Genomic DNA, 25,210 nt, shown 5'->3' with positions numbered 1-25,210 from the left:
TGTCTGCTACCCTCAGCCTGCTGCCCCAGCACACAACAGCAAAGATGATAGCACTGGCCACCACAGACTCGTAGAACATCCTCAGCATCGTCCGGCAGATGTTAAAGGACCTTAGTCTCCTCAGGAGACGGCTCTGACCCTTCTTGTAGACAGCCTCAGTGTTCTTTGACAAGTCCAGTTTATTGTCAATTCGTATCCCCAGGTATTTATAATCCTCCACCCTCCACACTGACCCCCTGGATGGAAACAGGGGTCACCAGTACCTTAGCTCTCTTCAGGTCTACCACCAGCTCCTTAGCCTTTTTCACATTAAGCTGCAGATAATTCTGCTCACACCATGTGACAAAGTTTCCTACCGTAGCCCTGTACTCAGCCTCATCTCCATTGCTGATGCATCCAACTATGGCAGGATCATCTGAAAACTTCTGAAGATGACAAGACTCTGTGCAGCAGTTGAAGTCCGAGATGTAAATGGTGAAGAGAAAGGGAGACAAGACAGTCCCCTGTGGAGCCCCAGTGCTGCTGATCACTCTGTCGGACACACAGTGTTGCAAGCACACGTACTGTGGTCTGCCAGTCAGGTAATCAAAAATCCATGACACCAGGAAAGCATCCACCTGCATTGCTGTCAGCTTCTCCCCCAGCAGAGCAGGGCGAATGGTGTTGAACGCACTGGAGAAGTCAAAAAACATGACCCTCACAGTGCTCGCTGGCTTGTCCAGGTGGACGTAGACATGGTTCAGCAGGTAGACGATGGCATCCTCAACTCCTAGTCGGGGCTGGTAGGCGAACTGGAGAGGATCTAAGTGTGGCCTGACCATAGGCCGGAGCAGCTCCAGAATGAGTCCCTCCAGGGTCTTCATGATGTGGGAGGTCAATGCCACCGGTCTGTAGTCATTGAGGCCGCTGGGGCGTGGCGTCTTTGGCACAGGGACGAGGCAGGACTTCTTCCACAGTACAGAAGCCCTCCAGAGCCTCAGGCTCAGGTTGAATACATGGCGAAGTACTCCCCATAGCTGAAGGGCACAGGCTTTGAGCACCCTGGTACTGACTGCATCCAGTCCTGCAGCCTTGCTTGGGTTGAAACGTTTCAGCTGTCTTCTCACCTGTTCAACTGTGAAGCCCACCTTGGTGGTTTCGTGTGGGGAAGGGGTATAGTCATGAGAGCAGGGTGGGGGACTGTGAGGAGGGGTAGGAGGGGGGAGTGGAATATGTGTTGGTTCAGGGCCAACAACAGATGGCTCATGTGGGGGATGGGCAGGGGCCACAATATCAAATCTGTTAAAGAACAGGTTAAGTTCATTGGCCCTGTCCACACTGCCTTCAGCTCCTCTGTTGCTAGTTTGCCAGAGCCCAGTGATGGTCCTCATCCCCCTCCAGACCTCTCTCATGTTGTTCTGCTGGAGTTTCCACTCAGCTTCCTCCTGTACCTGTCTTTAGCCTCCCTGATCCTGGCTTTCAGGTCCCTCTGTATTGCCCTCAGATCCTCCCTATTTCCATCTCTAAACACCCTCTTTTTAGCATTCAGGATGTCCTTAATGTCCTTTGTCACCCATGGCTTGTTATTTGAATAACAAAGGACAGTTCTTGTCAGAACATTGCAGTCCACACAGAAGTTGATGTAATCAGTGATGCATCAATATCCTCTCCATGAGGTCACAGAGTGCCTGCCAGTCTGTCACCTCAAAACACCCTTGGAGCACCTCATAAGCCTCCTCCGACCACTTCCTCACTGTCCTCGAGGTTGCAGGTTCACTCTTCACCAGAGGCACGTAGCAGGGTTTTAAATGCACCAGGTTGTGATCTGACCTTCCCACTGGGGGGAGGGGAGAGGAGCTGTATGCATCCTTAACGTTCGCATACATCAAATCCAGAGTCCTCTCCCCTCTGGTTGTACAGCTCACATATTGCGTGAAGTTGGGCAGTGTTCTAGCCATGGTAACCTGGTTGAGGTCACCCGAGATGGTAATGAGGGCACTTGGGTGCTGGGTTTGTAGTTTGGCTATGACGGTGTAAATGATGTTACATGCTGACCTCAGGTTGGCAGAGGGAGGGATGTACACAACAACCACAATTGCATGCGAGATTACCCTTGGCAAATAATATGGCCGGAGTCCAACAGCAAATAGTTCAATATCCGGGCTACAGACACGTTCCTTGATCGTAATATGCCCAGGATTGCACCATCTGTTATTTACCAGAACCGCTAGCCCCCCTCCTTTACGCTTACCGCTCTCATTGCAATTTCGGTCAGCTCGAACAGTCTGGAAGCCCTCTATGGAAACGCTTTGATCGGGTATGTCCTCGGGCAGCCATGTCTCAGTGAAGCACATGACACTGCTCTCCCAAAATGTTCTCTGACTCCTGACAAGCGCAGTCAGTTTGTCCATTTTATTCCCCAGTAATCTCATATTTTCCATGATGAGAGAGGGGAGGCATGGCTTATAACTTCTCTTCTCCAAAAGCCTCTGTTGTCTCAACCCGGTTCTCTTCCCTCGCCTTTTTGATCCCCCCTCTCCCCTCTGCATCCTCTGTGTGTTTTCCTCCAGATTTCAGCTGGTATGTCCGCTGCTCTGTTCGCTAAATCGGCGGGCATGAGTGCAATCAATTGGTCCCTGGAATAAACATTGCGGCCATCCTGCTGCCACACTAATGAGACGTGTCCGAATGTAACTAATTCCAGCGCTAAAAAAACAAGTAAAACTCTCTCCACCAGCATGTTAGAGAGGGTGCAGCTTCAACGTGTTACTGTGAGAAAAAAAATACAACAAATAACTAAGTTAAAAAGTTTAAAAGTAAGAAACTACGGAGCAACTGTAATCGGCTGCATGCACGACTGCGCATGCGCACTTATACTTTTAGGGAGACATATAGATCAGGATATCCATGCGATTAATGGAAGGGAACGATATCGGAAAGACTGCTTTATATCTGGATATGTAGTGAGATGAGATATGTCATAGAGTCATAGAACCATACAGCACAGCAACAGGCCTTTGGTCCAATTCATCTATGCTGACCAGGATGTCTACCTACATTAATTCCATTTGCCTGCAATAGGCCCTAATTTTTTTTTTATCCTTTCCTATCCATGTACATTGCAAATCCCTTTTAAAATATTATAATTGTATCTGCCTCCACAACTCCTCTGGCAGCAAGTTCCATATAATTAATGTCTCTTTGTGAAAACCTTCCCCTCAGAACCCCAACATTATTTAGTGAATATATCCCAGTAAAGGCCATCCCAGCTTACTTCTGGAGACCTACAAATTAATGAGCTGCCATGCTATTATTAAATTCAGAAGTCCAACATATGTAGTACATATGTTTGATCGTACAATCATCAGGGCCAGTTCTGTCTCTCTCTTCACTTTTAGTAATTGTTCCTTCTTATCAATCTTATGCTTTGGATAACATTCACTACCATACTGTAGAGTTAGCTACCACACTGAGTGACTTATGGACAAAATCGACGGAAGCTGCTCCCTGTGGATGGCCTGTATGCATAAAGCGATGGTTTTAGTAGTACTGTACCTGCTCTTTAGGGAGTTCCTGGATTTGCTTTACCTGCATTCGCATTTTCAGCATGCCCTCCAGCTGTCACTGTATTCAGAAGTGTTAAAGCGTGTTTGCTCCTTTATTGTGCTCAATATACGCAAACAAAGGAGTCAGGAGAGTCAGCTCTAGTGTGGTGCATTCATGACAGTGCCAACTTACTGGAAGTTGACAATCCAGCTAAAATCACAAAGATTCTTGAATTAAGTTACATGATTAAGTAAGTTAATGTTACATGAACACATTCTCTCCCAATCTCTACCTTTAAAGATAGCAACCAATTGCAGTTGGTTACTGATTATATGGTTCCTACAATTTTTTTGACGCTGGTTGTTTGAATGTTTCAGAAGGCTTGTGGAAGAGCTGTGGCTGAAATTACCCCTGAGCATTAGCTGAAACCTATTGGGTGGCAGTTGTGATGACTTTAGAGGCCACTTGCTGAAGTCCACAGCAGTGGCAGGATGTATCAGGGAGATCGTGGAACAGAGCTATATAGAAGAAGGGAAGACAACAAAAGGATTAGGAGGAGTCCCAATGGACCGGACTTTAGTATATGATCTTCTTGCATCCTCCTGATCTGGGGGTAGTATTCAAGAGGTATTAATTCGATAAGGCCACCTCCATAGGTTGTGTGTCTTAGACACAGTCAGAGCTAACAGTGGGGCAAAACTGAATGTACCAGTGACCATGTATTTCTTTTTCTCAGGCTCAGTCTAAGCTGATGACAGGGTGCTGTAGAGATGGTTGCATATGGCCCTGGAGGATGCTTGACATGAACAGTAGCAGTCCGGGATAGCTTATAGGCAATTGGGGGTCTGTAGAGTGATTGGAAGCAGGAAGGCTGCTTTCTGATGGAAGACAGCTTGATTCCATTTCTCTGGGGCAACAGCTCAGCAATCTGGAGAGCAGATTGCCGTGCGTGTGTGTGTGTGTGTATGTATGTTAAGTGTGTGTGTGTGTGTGTGTGTGTGTGTGTGTATGTTGTGTGTGTGTGTGTGTGTGTTATGTGTGTGTGTGTGTATGTTATGTGTGTGTGTGTGTGTGTGTGTGTAATGTGTGTGTGTATGTGTGTGTGTTATGTGTGTGTGTATGTTTGTGTGTGTATGTTATGTATGTGTGTGTTTGTGTGTGTGTGTGTGTATGTGTGTGTGTGTTTGTGTGTGTGTGTTATGTGTGTGTGTGTGCGTGTGTGTGTGTATGTGTGTGCATGTGTGTGTGTGTGTATGTTATGTGTGTGTATGTGTGTGTGTGTATGTTATGTGTGTGTGTGTTTCTGTGTGTGTGTATGTTATGTGTGTATGTGTGTTTGTGTGTGTGTGTGTGTGTGTGTGTGTGTTTGTGTGTGTGTGTGTGTGTGTGTGTGTTTGTGTGTGTGACCCATAGAGGTGCTATGAATACTGGAATCCTGAGCCGTGATGTTAGGAGTCTGACATTCATTGGAGCCAGGTCTAGCTCCCAGTGGCTTTCAATGAAGCTGCAGTGGAAGCTGAGGCATGGTCAGTGGATGCTGCATCAAATTTGTGCATGTAGCTATTGAAACAAAGTTGAACACATTCCTTATACTGGAAAGTATGAGCTTCAGGCATTGTGTAAAGTCTTGTGCATGAGACTGGATTGAACCATGATCTTTGGCATATTAGAAATGTTTTATGAAGTATGAAATCTAAACAGCCTAATTCGACTGCAATTTTTGTTTATATTTTCTTAGGAAGGCACCAAGAATGTGCACATCCTCCTGCGCCATTGGAGTCCTCTGAACTGCTTGCAGTTGAACAAGTGTGTAAACTATGGGATGTTGGTAGCAAAGACCTGAATCAGTGGGTGGAGGCTGAATCCTTGCTCCACACTAAACCTGTGCAGACTTCTTGTTTCCATGTCAGCGAATGCTGGTGGCTGATTGACAACTTAAGAGCCAGCCTCTTAATTTTCCTGCCCTCCGGCCTCTGTCACTTACTCTGTTTGGTGCTCTTGTTTGTTTGAAAGGAACTAGCAAAATGAAATACAATTAGCCGAGCAAATGATGTGGCCTGCTTCTACCTTCACTGTCTTGCAAGTTTGGAGACAGTGTGGCACAGCAGGAAGTGGGATTTGAGGAGGTGAATTTACAATGATAAAAGGTTTCTGCACTCTAGTTGCTGGGGGTTTTGCCATAGGAACATGTGAAATAGGAGCAGGATTAGGCTACTTGGCCTCTGAAGCCTACCCCACCATTTAATATGATAACGTCTGCTCTGCTCTAGGCCACAACTCCTCTTCTGTATCAGTTCACTATGGCCCATTTGCATCAGTCTTCACTGTGGAAGGTACAAATAGAATGCCAGAACTTCAAGAGTTTCAGGAGGCAGAAGTGAGTGTGGCTGACATTACTAAGGAGCAGGTGCTTCAGAAGCTGAAAGGTCTGAAGGCGGATAAGTCACCTGGCCCAGATGGACTACACCTCAGGGTTCTGAAAGAGGTACAGTAGCAGAAGAGTTTGTGGAAGCATTAGTAATGATCTTTCCAGAATCTATAGATTCTGGAATGGATCTGGAAGACCGGAAAATTGAAAATGTCACTTCACTCTCTAAGAAGGGAGGAAGGCTAGGTGACCTGACTTCAGTGGTTGAGAAGATGTCGGAGTCCATTATTAAGGTTGGGGTTTTGGGGTACTTCAAGGCACATGATAAAAAGGCCAACGTCAGCATGGTTTCCTTAAAGGGAAATATTGCCTGACAAATTTGTTGGGGTTCTTTAAGGAAATAACAGGCAGGATAGACAAAGAAGAGTCGATGGATGTTGTTTATTTGGATTTTCTGAAGGTCTTTGAAAAGGTGCCACACATGAGTCTGCTAAACGAGATAAGAGCCCATGGTATTACAGAAAATATACTAGCATGGATGAAAGATTGGCTGTATGGGAGGAGGCAATGAGAGGGAATAAAGGGGGCCCTTTCTGATGGCTGCTGGTGACTAGTGGCATTCCGCAAGGGTTGGTGTTGGTACCGCTTCTTTTCAATGTTGAATGTTAATAATTTGGATGACGCATTGATGCTTTGTAGCCCAGTTTGCAGATGATATGAAGATAGATGGAGGGCATGAAGTATTGAGGAAGCAGGGAGTCTGCAGAGGACTTAAAGAGATTAGGAGAATGGGCAAAGAAGTGGCAGTCTGAACATAGTGTTGGGAAGTGTATGGTCATGCACTTTGGTAGAAGGAATAAAGAAGTCGACTATTTTCGAAATGGGAAAAACAATCAAAAATAAGAGGTTGCAAAGGAACTTGGGAGTTCTCATGCAGATTTCAGTAAAGCTTAACTTACTGGTTGAGACGGTGGCAAATGCAATGCTAGCATTCATTTTGATAGACAATATAAGAACAAAGGTGTAATGCTGAGGGTTTATAGGCATTGTCAGTCAGCACTTGGAGTAATGTGAGCACTTCTGGGCCCCTTATTTAAGAAAAGATGTGCTAGCATTGGAGAGGGTACAGAGGAGTTTCACAAGAACGATCCCGAGTATGAAAGCAATGAAAGCATTGACAAATGAGGAGCATTTGATAGCTCTGGGGCTATACTCATTGGAGTTTAGAAGAATGGAGGGGAGATCTTATTGAAATCTATTGAATATTGAAAGGCTTAGAAAGAGTGGATGTAGAGGGCACGTTTTCTATCGTGGAAGTCTGGAATCAGAGGGTCCAGCCTCAGAATAGAACAGTGTCTATTTGGAACAGGGATAAAGAAGAATTTCTTTAGCCAGAGGGTGGTGAATCTTTGGAATTCATTTCCACATATGGCTGTGGAGGGCAAGTCATTGGATATATTTTAAGGCGAAGGTTGATGGTTTCTTGATTTGTAAGGGCATCAAAGGTTATGAGCAGAAGGCAGTGTAATGGAATCCAGAGGGATAATATATCAGCCATGATAGAATGGCAGGACAGGTGATGGGCCAAATGGCCTAATTCTGCTCCTATGTCTTATGGTCTTATGGCCTGGAATCCCTTGATCCTTCAAAAATGTCTCTGCTCCTCCTCAAATACCACTTCTGATCTAGAACCACAGCCATTTGGGGTAGTTAACTCCAGAAATTCACTGCTCACTTTTAGAAGTTCCTACAAAACTCAGGTCAGGTGATTGGTATTTATAACTAGTTTTGTAACTAGTCTCCTAGTCAGAGATGATCCCAATACTGGAATCATGTCCACATCCACTCAGTTCTGTTCCTAAGACTCCTGTTTATGTTTATGAAATAACTTCATATTCTTGGCAATTATGAAGAAGGTAGATCAAATTTCTTTAGCTCCTTCAACTTTGATGCCAACCAATACTGTATATTAAAGTTCAGAACCTTTTCCCCATAGTGGAGGGTTTGATGGTATTATGCCTCGTCTGTTGCCTTTGATTATGTTCATCCATCACCTGTAATGGAGAGTGACTCATGTTAGTGTATGTTGTGCAGTGTGTACTGGCCATAGTCGAATAGCTCACAGTATGTGCAGGGGATGAGATTAGGAAGTGAACTTCATTGTACGTGAGAGTATGCAGAGGTTAGCTCACAGCCTGTCTGATAGGACCTGTTGTTCGTTGAGTGTTGGGCATGCGTGTGCACAGCATGGAGAGTTATAAAAGATTGCTGATGCTCACTGATTTTGAGATGTGTGCTGTCACAGTTCTCCTTGAGGTGCTGAATCCCTCTGCTTGGAAAATTATCTTACTTTGTATTTTCTGGTTCCTCAAAGCTCACCACCCTTCCCTACCTTGCCCCATCTCTGTTAGCAGTCACAGAGCACTTCCTCTTTAAGAGGTTCAGGCTACCATTAATCAGAGAAAAGAGGCTCGAAGTATGAGAGAAATCATTCTTTAGGCTACAACTAGTGTTCCATATTGAGTTCTAATCAACACACCACAAAAAATTTGTGATAATATTGGAAGTGGTTCCGAGGAGATTTATGAGGTTGGAGAATTTTAGCTAGGTGGAGAGCTGAGTCTACACTGTGGTTGTTTTTTTTTGGAACAAGAGAGACTGAGAGGAGATTTTATCAGGATGTGTAAAATTAAGAGAGACCTAATTGTTTTAGCAGAGTGGTCATTAACCAGGAAACTGTGATCTAAGGTAATTAATTGGAGGATTTAGGGGAAGACAGATAAAGCCTTTTTCATCCAAGCAGGGATGTCTTCAATGCTCAATGTAATGTGTGGTGGAGGCAGAAAACTTTAATAAGTACTTAGATGAATGGTTGAATTGCTGGTTGTGGGCAGAGCGTTGGGATGTGGAATTAACTTCCAGATCTTGTACTTGTTTGGCATAAACATCATGTGCTGCAAATTTCTGCGATTCTAAAATTGATTCTAGCCAATCAGGGAAGCGAGTCTGGTGAATGTGAGTTAAAGCCAACTACAGTGTGGTTAGAATCAGCTGGCAGCTGACATTGTGTTAATGATCACAGCAGAAGTTTTGTGTGCGTTCTACATTGAGTCAAGTGGGTTCAGGTTAATTGAATATTGTAGACCCAGCGCTTGTTTTCCAGAACCTGCCAGTTTAGTTCCCTGTGCCCTTAGGTTGTTATAGATTGCATTATAACTCAGAATAAGATGCAGTCTGTGAATCATGACTGTACTATGGTGAGGTGATTTCACTGATGTGCATTCTCGATCTATCATTTAGAGTAAGAATGATTGCAAAAGAAGGTTGCGTGGCAGCATATGCACTAACTAAAAACGTAAAAGATCAGTGAGGCGGATTTATTACAAACAAGAGAATCAGAATGAGAATCAGGTTTATTATCACTGGCATGTGACGTGATATTTGTTAACTTAGCAGCAGCAGTTCAATGCAATACATAAATTAGCAGAGAGAAAAAAAATAGTAAATAAACAAGTAAATCAATTACATATATTGAATAGATTTAAAAGAATGTGAAAAACAGAAATATTGTATATTAAAAAAAAAGTGAGGTAGTGTCCAAAGAGTCAATGTCCATTTAGGAATTGGATGGCAGAGGGGAAGAAGCTGTTCCTGAGTCGCTGGGTGTGTGCCTTCAGGCTTCTGTACCTCCTACCTGATGGTAACAGTGAGAAAAGGGCATGCCCTGGGTGCTGGATGTCCTTAATAGGCACTGCCTTTCTGAGACACTGCTCCCTGAAGATGTCCTGGGTACTTTGTAGGCTAGTACCCAAGATGGAGCTGACTAGATTTACAACCTTCTGCAGCTTCTTTCAGTCCTGTGCAGTAACCCCTCTATACCAGATGGTGATGCAGCCTGTCAGAATGCTCTCCCGCGGCACAACTATAGAAGTTTTTGAGTGTACTTGTTGACATGCCAAACCTCTTCAAACTCCTAATGAAGTATAGCCGCTGTCTTGCCTTCTTTATAACTACATCGATATGTTGGGACCAGGTTAGATCCTCAGAGATCTTGACACCTAGGAACTTGAAGCTGCTCACACTCTCCACTTCTGATCCCTTTATGAGGATCCAAGTAATACACACAGAATGCTGGAGGAACTCAGCATGCCAAGCAGCATCTATGAAAAAGAGAACAGTTGACGTTTTGGGCCAAGTCCCTTCAGCAGGACCTGCATTTCTGAGTTTTCTTTAGATAGGGTTGCATGTTTTGATTTACATTATATGGTAAATTTTTTTGTATGCTTTATTCATACAGTCATGGAATGATAGAAACGCGGAGCACAGAAATAAGCCCTTTTAACCAACCTAATCCATGCCGACAGTGATGCCTGTCTTTGCTAATCCCATTTGCTTACTTTAGGCCAAATACGTACTTGCCATCAAAGTACCCATCCAAATGACTTTTAAGTGTAGTAATTGCATCTGCCTCCATTACTACCTCTGGCAACTCATTCCAGATATTCACCACCTTCTGTTTAAAAAACTTATACTTCAGAACTTTAAAATTTCTCCTGTTAAACCTGTGCCCTCTAATTCTAGATTCTTCTGGTCTGATAAAAAAGATTATACTGGCTACCTTTAAGTACTGTTAATCTAATTTTACTGAACCAGATTTTCATTTACAAATGTTAATTTGTCTGCTCCTGCAAGTTAATTTGCAGGTTTAATTTACGGAATGATGCACTTGAAAAGCCCTCACCACCATTGAGCACATCTACTCTACAAGGAGCATCCATCATCAAGGACCCCAACATCTAGGCCATGCTCCCTTCTTGCTACTGTCAGCAGGAAAGAGGTATGGGAGGGGGCAGGGCTTAGGTCCCACACCACCAGGTTCAGGAACAGTTGTCACGCTTCGATCAATTGGCTCTTGATCTACTGCGAATAACTTCGGTCACCTCAACACTGAACTGATTCCACAACCCTTGGACTCACTTTCAAGGACTCTACAACTCATGTTGTCAGTGCTATATATTTATTTATGTTGTTATCTATTCATCTGTGTATTCATTTATTTTTTGTACAGTGGATTCTGTTGGGGCATATTATTGTCCAATTAGTTGGGACATATTGTGACCAGTCCTTTTTGGCCCAATTAAGTGACTGGCCTAATCAGCTGAAGTTTCATGGAAATAGTTAAGAAGGTATAAAAATACAAACTACCATTTAACTAAGTAGAAAATTATGTATTTAAATGAAATACAGAACAAATTAGAACACTATGAATTCTACTACAGTATTATAAAACTGTATATTAGTTTCTAATAGTTATCGATGGAAGAATTCATTCAATATACGCTGCTACGTTATTTTGATTAACTGTAAATAAAATCAGTGCAGACACAGTGCGGATAATGGACTGCCTTCATACAAGGCTATTGACAAATGCTATCTACATTTTTGTTGTAACATTCAAGTTGATTGTCAATACCTTCAAATTCGTCATAGTTTCTAATTCTTAAAGAGATGAAATTATTTCATTTTCATTTCTGGCCGTTTTGGACACCCCTAAGCCTGACTGCTTGAAACCGTAGTGAGAAAAACAGTTCAGAATTGTCTTACTGCTTGTTTCTTTTCAACTACCAGATGACAAAAGTCACTGCTTTTTGAAGACAAATACACTCAACTGATGCTATTTAAAAACCGCTCACTCTAGGCATGGTGTAGTATCTAATGGCCACACAAGTACATGCGACTGACTCCAGATAGAAACTGTTTGGCAGCAGTCTTCTGTACCAAATGAGTGGCATAGTGCCCCATATAAACAAAGGGAATCCCTGCTATTTTCTTGATTAGTTTTTTGTTCTTTACAGTTGTTCCAAATAAGTGGCTGGCTTGATTAACCGATGGTCCAACAAACTGTAATTCACAGTACTTGTAGTTTATCTTCTCTACACATCGGTTGTTGGTCAGTCTTTATTTCTGTGTAGATTCCCATTGATTCTATTTTATTTCACAGTAGAATGCCTTCAAGAAAAGGAATCTCAGGGTAGTATATGAAAATACGAATGTTTATTTATAGTACTTAAATTTACTTTGAACTTTGAGCTTTGTGATAGCATTCAAAGCTAATATCCGGTAAGGATAGGGAATTGTGTGCCTTGTTGAACTTTGAACATTGTGGTTATATGTATATGGCTGTTATTGTGTAGGAACATGTTTCAGTAGGGTGGAAATTCAGGCTTCAAAGGATTCAAAGATTCAAAGAAAGTATATTTATTATGGAAGTATATATGCAGTACACAGCCTTGAGATTTGCCTTCCCACAAACAACCACAAAGCAAAGAAGCATCATGGAACCTGTTCAAAGAAAACATCAAACACCCAATGTGCAAAAAGGAGAACAAATTGCACAAAAGCAAAAAACAAGCGAAAATCACAGAATGTAAAACATCAAACCACAAAATAATTGAAACAGTGATTTCTAGTACAGTAGAAATCATTGAAACAGTGAGAGAGAGAGAGAGAGAGAGAGAGAGAGACAGAGAGAGAGACAGAAGAGAGAGAGATCACATGCTGACATATTCCTCCAGCAGCAACAAGCAAAAGAGAGCGAGAGAGAGAGAGAGGTCAAACTCAGGCAGATGGCACTGAATGCTTGCTTGCCTTCTGCTCTCATCCTCATTGATTTCAATCTTGCTTGATGCTTTATTTTGTGGGATTGGTGAGAAATGGAGTCAAGCATGGACTGGTACCGCATCTCTAGGCATCTTGGCTTCACGGTCACATTCTCCGCTCGAAACGGCACCAAACTCCCTTGCAGACAACAAAGCATTAGATCGCTCAGTCGACCTGAAAACTCACATCAAAATGTAAATCACAGGTTCAAATAGTAGAGGAATCATACTCGAAAGAAGAGGAAGTAAAAGAAGTAGTTTCGTGAACTTTCTGAAGAACGTCACCTTTGGACACATCGTTCGCTGGCGCCATTTTCTTCCTGATGTTGTTGGATCTTGCAGATTTTGTGATCCAAAGGTTTTTTTGGAAGTTGAGAAAGGGGGATAAAGCTTGTTGGTAATGGCTGTTTATTTAGTGTTACAGGAACAAAGAATGAAGAAAGTAAAAGATGAGAGAAAAAAGAAGCTGCGGTTTTCCTATACAAAAAATTAGCTCAGACTGGATAGATAACAAGACATTCCAGTGATAACAATATATGAAATAGCCTGATTCAGCCATGTGACACCTGCTACAGAGAAACTTCTAGAAAAATACAGAATCAACTACATTACAATTACTGAAAAATTCACTGAATTCACATGTATATTGGTAATTAAATAAAAATACCAGTAAGAAGAGTAAAGTTAAACTACTAGAAAATTAAAATTTACACTCCAATCCAAAATTCCCCCATTTGATTTTAAATCACACATTTAGAATCATTATATTTGAAAATTCAGAGGCCTGCTTTAAGCATAGAACAACTAAAATTTGCCCTGAATTATGGAAATATCAAAGGGTATTCATACAATTATGTCATATTTAGATCTTTATGATGTCAGGTTTGTCTCACACATGTTACATAAAATTTGTTTAAATGAACAAATGAAGAATGAAATTCACACGATAACAAAGGAGCTAAATTGCAAGCCTTAATGTACTTCAAGATATTGTAAAAAGCAATATAATTTGTAATTGAAAGAAGACCAAATAAGGAAAATTAATATTTTTAATACTCAGTACCTGCTTCCAATATAGACTAATTAGCAGCATTTTTGCATTCTTTCAGTAAACATTAATTCTAAAAACTGCTTTTGAAATTATAATTTAAAATGTTTTAACATTGAATACTAACAAATTATAATAGATTTTCCAAACATTGCATAACTGTGAGGTCAAACAAAAAGGTGTTTGAACTTTAAATTGTGAAAAGGCTTGAATGACAACAAAAATGACAGTAAGTTTGGTGAAATAAAGACGCAAAACAGCACTGTCAAGTTCCCCATCTAAAAACAAACATCGACAAATTAGTAGATCAAAGGCATGCTGCTCTAAAATATTTCAGCTAGATAAGAAATTGATAGGTTAAAAAAACGTTGTGATAAGAAATCATTTCCAATTGTATGAAATCAATAGCTTTTTGTAGGATAAGTAAAAAGCTGATCAATGAATGATGTTACTCAACAAAAAGAACTGACACTAAGAACCTTAGGAGCAAAAGATGGAGTGATGAGAGTGGACTGCTTTAAGCACCATATTAAATGCAAAGCCAATAATTTCATGTTATTTATGAGCAGCGGATAAAATTGTTTTATATGGTATGTTCAGAATAGACATGAGAGTTCAAGCATGATGGTCTTCAATTGCTCTCCTAAGCAGCAATGATTAAACTATATTTCTCCTGTAACTTACATGGAGACTGGTGGAGCATTTTGATGCCACAAATACGAGGAAATCTGCAGATGCTGGAATTTCATGCAACACACATAAAAATTGCTGGTGAACGCAGCAGTCCTGGCAGCATCTCAGATAATCTCTTCTTTCAGTTAGTCCTGACGAAGGGTCTCAGCCCAAAATGTTGACTGTACCTCTTCCTAGAGATGCTGCCTGGCCTGCTGCGTTCACCAGCAATTTTTATGTGTGTTGCTGGAGCATTTTGATGTTAGTTTCTCTTTACTCTGGTGCAAAATTAAAATATGTAACTGTAGCATTTGCTCAGTACTTACTTTGTATAATATGTGCCAGGGATATGCAGCAAGAAAAAGCAAGTTGGCTGGATACATAAAATGTTACCAGATCATAGTCAACAAGACTCCACAATAAAAAGGTGGTAAATAATTTGCAGACTGCCCAGATCAACAGCACAGATTATCTGGTCATTACTGCAATATCATTTGTGAGAACTTTCTGTTAGCAAATTGGTCACCAAATTCCCTAAATTACAGTAGTGACTACGCTTAATTGGGTACAATGCACTTAGAGATTGTGAAAAGTATTATTTAAGTCACCTTTCTCATTGCTTTTATTGGCACCTTACAAATGTAAGTCGCTTCAGAAGAGATTTGTGGTGATATGTTTGACCAGCTTTGTCTGCCTGTCACGAATGGTGGAAATCAGAGCATTTTTGAGAGAGTGATCTCATGTTGATTATCCCATTAGTGTTACTGAAGTTACAACACAGCAAGCAGTGAAGTGAATAAAAGGACAAAGCATTGATTTGTCAGCTGAAATTCTTAGATGCCAACCGCTGATACTAGAAATCATTGCATGCCATGGTGATAACTCCTGGGTGCACTAAAAATAAAGGAAATGTTGGTTTGATGTAAAGTTAAAAGGCTAAAGATAGGTATTTTGTTCATTTTTCTTAGTGTGAGCATCACAGGAAAGGCCAGCAGTTATTACCTCTCCCTAATTGTCCTTGAGAAAGTTGTGATGTGTTACCATCTTGGACAACTGCAGTCGTTATGGTTAAGTGCATCCATAGACAGAAGGACAGTGCAGCACAGGAACAGACCCTTTGGACAATGATGCCTGTGTAGTGCACGATGCCAAAGTAAATGAATCCCTTCTGCTGGCACATAATCCATGTGCCTCATTCTGTGCATACATATGTGCCAATTTAAAAGCCTCTTGAACAGCGCTATTGCATCCATTTGCACCACAATCATTCCACCACCTCAGACACTTCTTTAAACTTTACCTTTCTCAATTTACAGCTATGTCCTCTAATATTTGATGTTTTCATCCCGGGATAAAGAATCCAGCTCTTTATCCTTTCCATGCTTCACATAATTTTATAAACTTCCATCAGCTCTCCCCTCAGCCAGCAATACTCCAGAGAAATTACTTCCACAGTATTTTCCCTGTAGGAGATTTGGAATCGGAATCACAATCAGGATTACTATGTCATGAAATTTGTTGTTTTGTGGCACCACTACAATGTAAGACATAAATATTACTACAATTTATAAAAAAAAATAAATAGTGTGAAAGGTGAATAAAGAGGTTCCAGGATCTAGGCCCAATGATGACAAAGGAATGGTGATGAACATCTAAATCCAAAAGATGTACGCAGATGGTAGTATTTTCATGTGCATGCTGCCCTTGTCTTGCTCCCTTGTCTTTAGGAAGTGTTTTTCAGACTAACCTGGGTGATTAATTACAGTAAATGGAGAAAGTATTGCTCATTATTTGGCTGACAAGGATATGCATTTTTGTACAGCCTTTTTCTGTGCTCTGATATTCCTTTCTAAACCTCAGTGTCTTGTTAAAATTCTTCCTGCAATACATCAGATGTTTACTTTGGAATTAGTCTAAGACTTATAACTTATTGCATATAGTCTTTGTGATTGTAGGTTTTGTGTCAATTGTGAATTGGTAACATTGGACTGACATTTAGAGATTGACGCAAACATATTGAAGCACCGCACGTGCACAACTAAAAATAGATTCCATGTGTAGCTGGTGTACTGAATGGGTGCCACACATTATATTGACACCTTGTCAGGGGCCACACCTCCCCAAAACCCCTCAATTAGCAGAGAAGCTGGGAAAATCTCCCTTTAACAAACGGTTGCCTAAGAACATAACATACACATGGTGAGCTGAGGGGCCCATTTCTGAGCTTTATTACTTTAAAACTCTACAAGAAACAGAGGCAAGATAGACTGTTCAGTCCATCATATCTGGCCTGACATTCAATATTTTGTGTCAATGCCTTTTTCCTGCACTCTTGATTCAAAATCTATTAATTGGTTTAAAATGAACTCATTAACTGAGACTCCAGAGCTCTCTGGCGTAAATTTTGAAGAATTCATCACCCACCTACTCATGGGAAACTGGTGCAACAAACAAGATTCTGGAAGAACTCAGTTGGTCAGGCAGCAACTGTGGAGGGAAATGACCAATTAATATTTTGGAGCAAGGCCCATCACCTGGACTGAAAAGCAGAGGGGAGGGAACCAGTTTAAAGATGTGAAGGAAAGGGTGGAGCAAGTGCAGACAAGTGATAGGTGGATTCAGTTGAGGAGGAGGTGATGAAGGAGGGATGAGTTGAAATAGTGGCAGAAAATGGGAACATAGATGGCAGGGGACAAAGAGCTGTACATGATGGAATCTGACAGGAAAGGATATTGGAGTATGGAATCAAATAAGGAAGATGGGTGGGCAGATGGGAACAGCAGACAGAGGGACCCAGTGGGAGGAGTATAGGATGGTAGGCAGATGGATTGGGTCTGGGGAGGGGAAAGAACCAGGGAAACTGGACACAACCTCAAATAATTCTCTCAATGGCAGCCACAATTCAGTGGTATGAAAAACTGGCATATTAGTATAGAAGTGAATGAAGAATCTCCACTGGCTGGAGTTCATGTCTTCTCTTGCACAGTATGACTATCTCTCCTCTCTGCTTCGCTCAGAATTCAGTGGCACCGTGGTGCAGCAGTCTGAGCTGCTGGTTCACAGCTCCAGTGGCCTGGGTTTGATTCTAACCTCCAGGGCAGTTTGTCCTGATTTTGCAAGTTCGCTCTGTTTTTGCGGAGTTTCCCTCTCACATCCCATAGCCGTGCAGTTGGTAGCTTAACTTGAATCTATAAATTGCCCCTCATGTGTAGACCGGGGTGGTTGATCAGAATATGGGGAAAATGGGTTAGGGTAGGATTGGTGCTTGATGGGTAGCTTGAAATTGGGACTAATTTCTGTCCTGCTTCTCTCTGGGACTCTACGAATCCGATGTTGTAGAAGGCCCTACATCACCATGATTGGCTCATATTCCAGGCAAGGTTGGCAATAAACACGAGGACACAAAACAATAATGCACAAAGCAGACAGAATTCTGGAAACTCAAGCAGGAATCTTCAGACAGAAGACATCAATATCCTAGTGGGGACCCTTTAATTCATGCCTCCTTGTTATCTCCCTGACTGACTTGCTTCTCATTTTGCAGGGTAAGCAAAGACAGTGGGTTACATATTAATGTTTTAATATACTGATGAGAATTGAATAAGTTATTGACAACAATGGTGATGAATAAATGATGCACGTATGCTGAAGTCAACCCAGATTCACCCAGTCAAACTTTCCATCGGATGAAATGTCAATAGGCACTCGGAGCCACTGTTTTAAAGTTTTATCTGTAACTACCAAAAAGCTATTTTAGGATTATTTAAATTTATGACATGGTGTTCAGTAAAAATAACAGAAATTATGATAATCTTTACAATAGTGCTGAACTGCTGATATGCCTCAGGTTATAATTAGTGATATGCATATCATAGATTATTCTTTATTCTCAAATGCTGCATAGTAATGGTTGAAGTAGAATTCTGATGTAGACACAAGAGAGACCGCATTGCTGGAATCTGGAGCAAAGCAAGCTGCTGGAAGAACTCAGCTGGTCAGGAGGCAAAGGGGATTATTACCATCTTTGCCTGGATAATGAGCTCATACCACACAGTGATATGGGGCCTTTCACAGCATGGGATTTACAGTCATAGGGAGATTAAGCATGGAAAACAGTCCCAAGTCTCAGCTCACCATCAAACAGGACAGCTCTGTTTTCATTTTAAAACGATAGATCAAGTTTACGTCGAACTCATTGGATATCCATGAACTCTGTGTTTATTGTACTCAATTTATCATATTTAGAATCATTTTTGCAACTTAAAACCCCTTATCTAAAACAACGGCAGCCGTACCTTCAGTCTATTGTAAAGAAAGACATCAAATGCACAAAAGACATGAGAAAGAACGATTACTGCAAGTGAAGAGAAAGAGGAAACTAGTTCTGTCATTCGCAGGATCGAACATGTGTACATGCATTTTACTTTTGAATGTAGTAATATTATGAGAGTTCATTTGTAAGTAAAGGTGTCTATATATTGGGCATTTGTAACCTTGCGATGGCTTGACAGGGTAATGAAAAGAAAGATATGAGGCGAATAAATGAAGGCAGTGCTGAGGTTAAAGATCGTTATGATTAGGGATTAGAATCAGAATTAGGTTTGTTATCACTATCTGATCCAATGTGAAAATTTATTGTTTTGCAGCAGCAGTATATTGCAAAGACATAAATTACTATGAATTAAAAAGTAGTGTACAAAAAGGAATAATGTAATAGTTTTGATGGGTTCATGGACTGTTCATAAACTTGATGGTGGAGGAAACAAAGCTGTTTATCAATGGTTGAGTGTGAGTCTTCAGGCTCCTCAGGACCAGATTAAGCCAGTGCGGGGCCTGTAGCATATGTTTTAAAGGGGCCCTAAATTTAAAAAATGCACGTAAGTATTAAAACATAAATTATTTACTTACATAGTAAAGTAATTCATTTTTTTCATTTGCTACACAGCCAGATAATACGACAAATGTCTGACACTTCAGTAATGATATTACTTACATGTAGGTATCAATTTCAAATGTCAAAAGTAACAAAACTACAATTTAAAAGTTACATTTTCTAGATTTAGCATGAGCAAATTTGTTGATGATACTGGAAATGTCTACTTCACACAGAAGTTCATGTTCAATGCTCATTACAGTGAGATTGTTCAATCTGTTTTGACCCATGGTGCTCCTTAGTTCATTTTTAATCCTTTTCAGTTTTGAAAATGAGCGTTCTCCACTGCAGTTGGTAACCATGAGTGACAAATAGATGTGCAAGGCATTTTCTACATTTGGAAAACATGACTCCAAAGAATTGTCAGTTATCAAACGGTACAACTGTAACTCTACAAGGTCTTGTTTGGTGCCAATATGAGAAGCAAGATCAGTTTTCAACAGTTCAGTAAACTGCACAAATTCTTCATCAAGACTTCCTTCCAAATCTTCCGGATATGATTTAATAAGATTTGATGACCTCTTTACGACCTTTTCAGGTGTAAACGACTGTAACTGATGAAGGAATCCAAAAATACCATTCACCTTTAGATAAGCTTTCTGCCTTTTTGACAGGGCAGAAAGCAAGCTGTCAATAATGGCAAGAAATGTTCGGCTTTTAAACCCTGAGAAGGCATTTGAGATTCAACAAGTGGATCAAGAGCGCTGGAACCACTGAACTCATCATATGTGCAATTTTGCTTGTGTTTTCTCGAGTTTGCTGTTGATAATCTTCACACTTAGTCAGATCCTTGGCTTTTTGCTCAATGTCTGAAAAAGTAGACTGCATAGCTTGAATATATCCATGCAAGGATTCATAGAGTGCAGAAGCTGTGTTCAAGTCTTGGCCAGAAGATTGCAAAGAAGCACTGGTCATTTGAAAATGCTTTAGTACTTGATCCCACAATATGAACATTATTCCTGTTTCCAACTTCATCATGGTTGAAAGTAGTCCACGAGCCTGTTGTCGACACTCTGCCTTCTGATCATTGTTATTGAAATGTCATCCAAGTCTTGTATTATTGCAGAAAAGCTGTGTAAAAGTGCTTTTGTTGCATCTGCATGAGCTGACCACCTGGTATCTGACATTCTTTTCACAATGGGCAAATGAGCACCACCATCAGATAATGCAGCAGAGAGGAGATCCCACTGATAAGTAGAAGCAGAAAAAGATGTGTACAGGTTTTCTACAAATTGAAAAAAAATCAATGCTTCTTGACAACATTCAGCAGCACATTTTCCAACCAAATTTAGTGAATATACAAAACATGGAATGTAATCCGCAAACTCATTCAGCTCTTTAATTCGTGTTTGTAAGCCATTATACTTGCCATTCATGTTGCTGGCGTTGTCATAACTTTGACCACAGCAGTCTTTTATATATATGTCATTTTCCTTCAAAAAGTCAAGTAAACTTCAAATGAGCTGTTCAGCACTATGACCTTCCATATCCAAAAACCTCATAAGCTTTCAACTGGTCCAGACGGCAAAACATAGCACACAGTCAATGTCAGCGGCGCAACTTCCAGTGGTGTAACAGCGCACGTTGCAGCAGCTTGGGAGTGTGGGAGATAGCACAAAGGTCACCACAACACAGCAAGGAGTCAACACAAGCCTGCACACTCATACCTTGCAGCATGCAGCACCCCGACATGAAAACAACAACATTGCCAGATCGTCGTGAGAATACGGTGAGATGCCGATTTCACCAGACTACAACTTGTAAGCATTTAGTGCAGGGCCCTCAAAAATGCAGGGCCCGTAGCATAGGCTACTTTTACTACTAGGTTAATCTGGCTCTGAGGCTCTTGTACCTCCTCCCTGATAGTAGTGATGAGAAGAAGTGGTGCCCCAGATACTGAGAGCCTTTAATGATGGATGTCATCATCTTGAGGTGCCTACTTTTGAAGATGCCCTCGATAGTGGGGAGTGTTATGCCCGTAATGGACTTGGCTCAGTCTACAACCCTCTGCACCCTTTTACAATCCTATGCTCTGAAGCGTCCATGCTAGGCTGACGCACAGTCAAAATGCTCTCCACCATACATATGTAGAAACTTGCAGAAACTTTGTTGACATACCAAATCCTCTCATACTTCCAACAAAGTAGAGCTGCTGGAGTTCCTTCTTCACAATTTGATCAGTGTATTGGGCCCAGGCTAGATTCCCTGAGGTATTGAAATCCGGGAACTTAAAACTATTCATCCTTTCCACTCCTGACCCCTCAATGAAATCTGGTGCGTGTTCTCCTGACTTCTTCTTCCTGAAGTCCGCTATCAATTCCCTAATGCTGATGTTGAGTGGGAGGTTGTTCTTACAACATCACAAAGCCATCTGATTTATCTCATTCCTATACACCTCCTCATCTAACAAAAGGTAAAGCAGGTATGATACACTGAATGACTTAGAGAGCACTACAGAACAGAAACAGGCCCTTTGGCCCATCTAATCAATGCCATACTATAATTATGCTTCCTCCTATCTACCTGTACCTGAACCACAGCCCCCCATACTCCTCCCATCCATGTACTGATCCAATCTTTTCTTCAATGTTACTTCTGCTTATATTATGGTTTTATGACCACCATGTCACAGACCTTTCCTATTTTTGTCTTTCATCTCTCTCACCTTCCATGTACTTTTCTCTCTCTCCAGCTTTTTATTAGCACTGATGCAAGGTAATTGATCTGATCTATTTGCATTGTTTCTCTCTCCACAAGTGCTACCTAATTTGTTGGTGATTTTCAGCATTGTTCTTTTCACTAGCTCTCTTATCCAGGGACTTCCATTTAAATAGGCAGCTTCCTCTTCAAGTGCAAATTCTGACCTATCTGATCTTCACAACCCCAGCTGACCTAGTTCCAACAAATAATAGATTCAGGAACAGTTCAACGTTCCTTTAAAACTTTTGGAAAATCATTTATAGCAATCAAAGGATACGCTGCTCATATATCCCTCTGTGAGATTGCCATTCCTGAAAATTATTTATGCTCTGACACTTTCAGTGAGCAGAAGAAACTTTGCAGGATTGTGGAAACATGAACCGTAAATAAAATTTTAAAAAAAGGTTTTATTTCATAAAGAATTGTCAGTAGCTTGTTTATCAATAGGCAGTGATCTAACATGAAGAAAAGATTCACAATACATTATATGTTTACTGTTTATTCCTCAAGATTGCCTTCATTCAGTGGATTATACAGTAAGTGAAGAATGTTTGGCAGTCCTTCGGGTGTGATGGATTGCTTCCACTCCAGTTCTATGGGTTTTGAGGAGAATGGTGAGGCAAGTGTGGAGATGCAGACTCTTATACAGACAAGACAGGAGATAGCTGGCAGGAGAGGCAGTGGGTAATTAATGAGATGATGGAGTCTTCCTGTTGCTTACAAGGAGCTTCCATGTGATCCTAATGGGTGAACTCAGATTTCCAATGCTCCTTCTTCACTTTCAGTTGTCATGGGCAACAGAATTCCAGGACCTGGTGTGGATGTTGTATATCTCTGAGGAAGCTTTGAGCATGTCTTTTCCTTTGTCCGCCTGCTAATGCCTTCCAATGCCGGGGCTCAGAATAGATTGTTAGTTTTGGGAATCAGGGCTTGTAAACCTCCCAAGGTTGCAAGGTTGTTGTCGTGACAATTAAAACTTCTTGGTGCTTTAATAAGCAAGCATGTATAGTCAACTTTACTTTTGAGGGATGAGCGCAGGAACTTCAGTAGGTTTATAAAATTCACTTGCCCACAGTCTGGTTGAACCCACTCATACTTAAATTATATATATTCAGTGACGTCTTCAATCGGTACGGTTGTAAACCTGCTTGTTAATGCAAATATTTAATCAGCAAATCATGTGTCAGCAACTTAATGTCTAAAGCATGCAGACATAGTCAAGAGGTTCAGTTGTTGTTCAAACCAAACACCAGAATGGGTAAGGAATGTGATCTAAGTGACTTTGACTGTGGAATGTTTGTTGGTGTCATCCTGGGTTGTTTGAGTATCTCAGAAACTGCTGATCTCCTGGAATTTTCACGCACAACAGTCTCTGAAGTTTACAGAGCATGGTCCATAAAAGCAAAGAAAAATAATCCAGTGAGCAGCAGTTCTGTGGATGGAAACACCTTGTTAATGAGGGAGGTCAGAGGAGAATGGCCAGACTGGTTCAAGCTGACAGGAAGGTGAGGGTAACTCAAGTAGCCACATGTTGTAACACTGTTGTGCAAAAACAGCATCACTGAATGCACAACACATTAAACCTAGAAGTGGATGGGTTAGAGCAGTAGAAGAACATGAACAGACACCCAATGGCCACTTTATTAGTATGTCCATACCTAATAAAATGGCCACTGGGTTATAAAGTTTCACCTGATTATGATATATGGTGGTGATATTATTTTACAAAGCACAGAAGGCACAGATTTCCTCTATCACTGACACATGTGACATTATGTTGTAACATAGAAATAGTGGCCACTTTATGGTTTCTTGGCTGGAATGTTCAGTACCCTTCATCCTCTCTCCAATTACTGGCTGTACTAAAAATAGCTCATACAGCATCTTTCATGACTTTGCAAAGTTCCAAAACATATCACAGCCAATAGAGCACATTTTAAGTGAAGGCATTGCAGCGAAGGAGGAATCAGATTTAATATCACTGACATATGTTGCAAAATTTGTTGTTTATGTGGCAGCAGTACAATGCAATACATAATAATAGAGAAATACATGAATTATAGCAAGTATATATAATAGTTAAATTAAATAAGTAGTGGAAAAATAGAAAGTAGTGAGGCAGTGTTCACCTTAAAAGGGCAGAGAAAGCTTCAGTTTAACACCCCATATGAAAGATGATGATGATGCAACACACTCTCAGAACTAGATCAACTGAATAGTCATTTCCTTTAAATGTTTGTGAAATTTTGTGGATTTTTGTTGATTTTAGCCTACATTTCAACAATTTTGCAAAGCACTCCAAAAGCTTTCAATGAAGAAATATTAACAGATACCTCAATAGTGAAATAAATCATCAGATTAATGAAAATATCATTTTTTTCTTTCTGGAAAGCTACCAGGAACTTCAGAAGGATTATAAATGTAAAATCTAACAAATTAGTGGCAATTATGAGAAGAACTGCTACAGATTGACTTAAATAATTCAATTAAAAAATGTAAAATGAACTAAGGCACTTCCAAAGGTCAATAACATTTCTTAATTTTATATTGAATTGTTTTGGGAAGTGTCATTTGTAATGGAATGGGAAATGCAATGGGATTTGAATAGGAAATTGGAATTGAAATGATTAGCTCAAATTAAAGAGAGAACATTCTCAGTTCCCAAAGCTAAATCTCCGCAATTCTGTATCGTAACTGCTCTGAATCGTATGATACCTGGACTCAAGGAGTCACACAGTAAAGGGAGATGACTAAAAATAAATGTTATGCTGAAATATAGTTAGCAGATAAGCATCTGCCATTGTTTGTGGAATTACAACCAAAGGCATGACACCCGAAGGTTAGTGCAAAGCCTCCAGGATGGAAATGAGGAAATGCTGTACTTTTAAATGCAAGGGTTAGTCAAAGTTTTGATTACTTTTCCCAAATGTTAGGTAAGTTGCTAATTTAAATCTGTGATTGATAAATTCTTGTCCATTAATAACATAAGGAACATTGAACCAAGGTGTACAAATGAAGTTAGATAGTAAATCAGCCATGATTTCATCAAAATGGCAAAGGGTCAAAATGGTGGAGACTCTTCTTATGCCCGTTTTTATCTTAAACTCTTTCAACGTTCTGTTTTTCTTTTAGATTCTGTCCATCTTTACGTCTGTTCCAACTCTTATGCTTTCTACTGTAGATAAATTCTGAATTTTAGTCTGTGGTACAATGTTTTCTTTATTTCTCTTTTTGACTTTTGATCAAAGGAAAATATGTACTTGCATTCATTCTTGGTACATGCCTTTACTCACTAGTCATCTGAC

This window comes from Mobula birostris, chromosome 8, assembly GCF_030028105.1.
Source record: "Mobula birostris isolate sMobBir1 chromosome 8, sMobBir1.hap1, whole genome shotgun sequence".
NCBI lineage: Eukaryota > Metazoa > Chordata > Chondrichthyes > Myliobatiformes > Myliobatidae > Mobula > Mobula birostris.
This window is presented reverse-complemented; position numbering follows the sequence as displayed.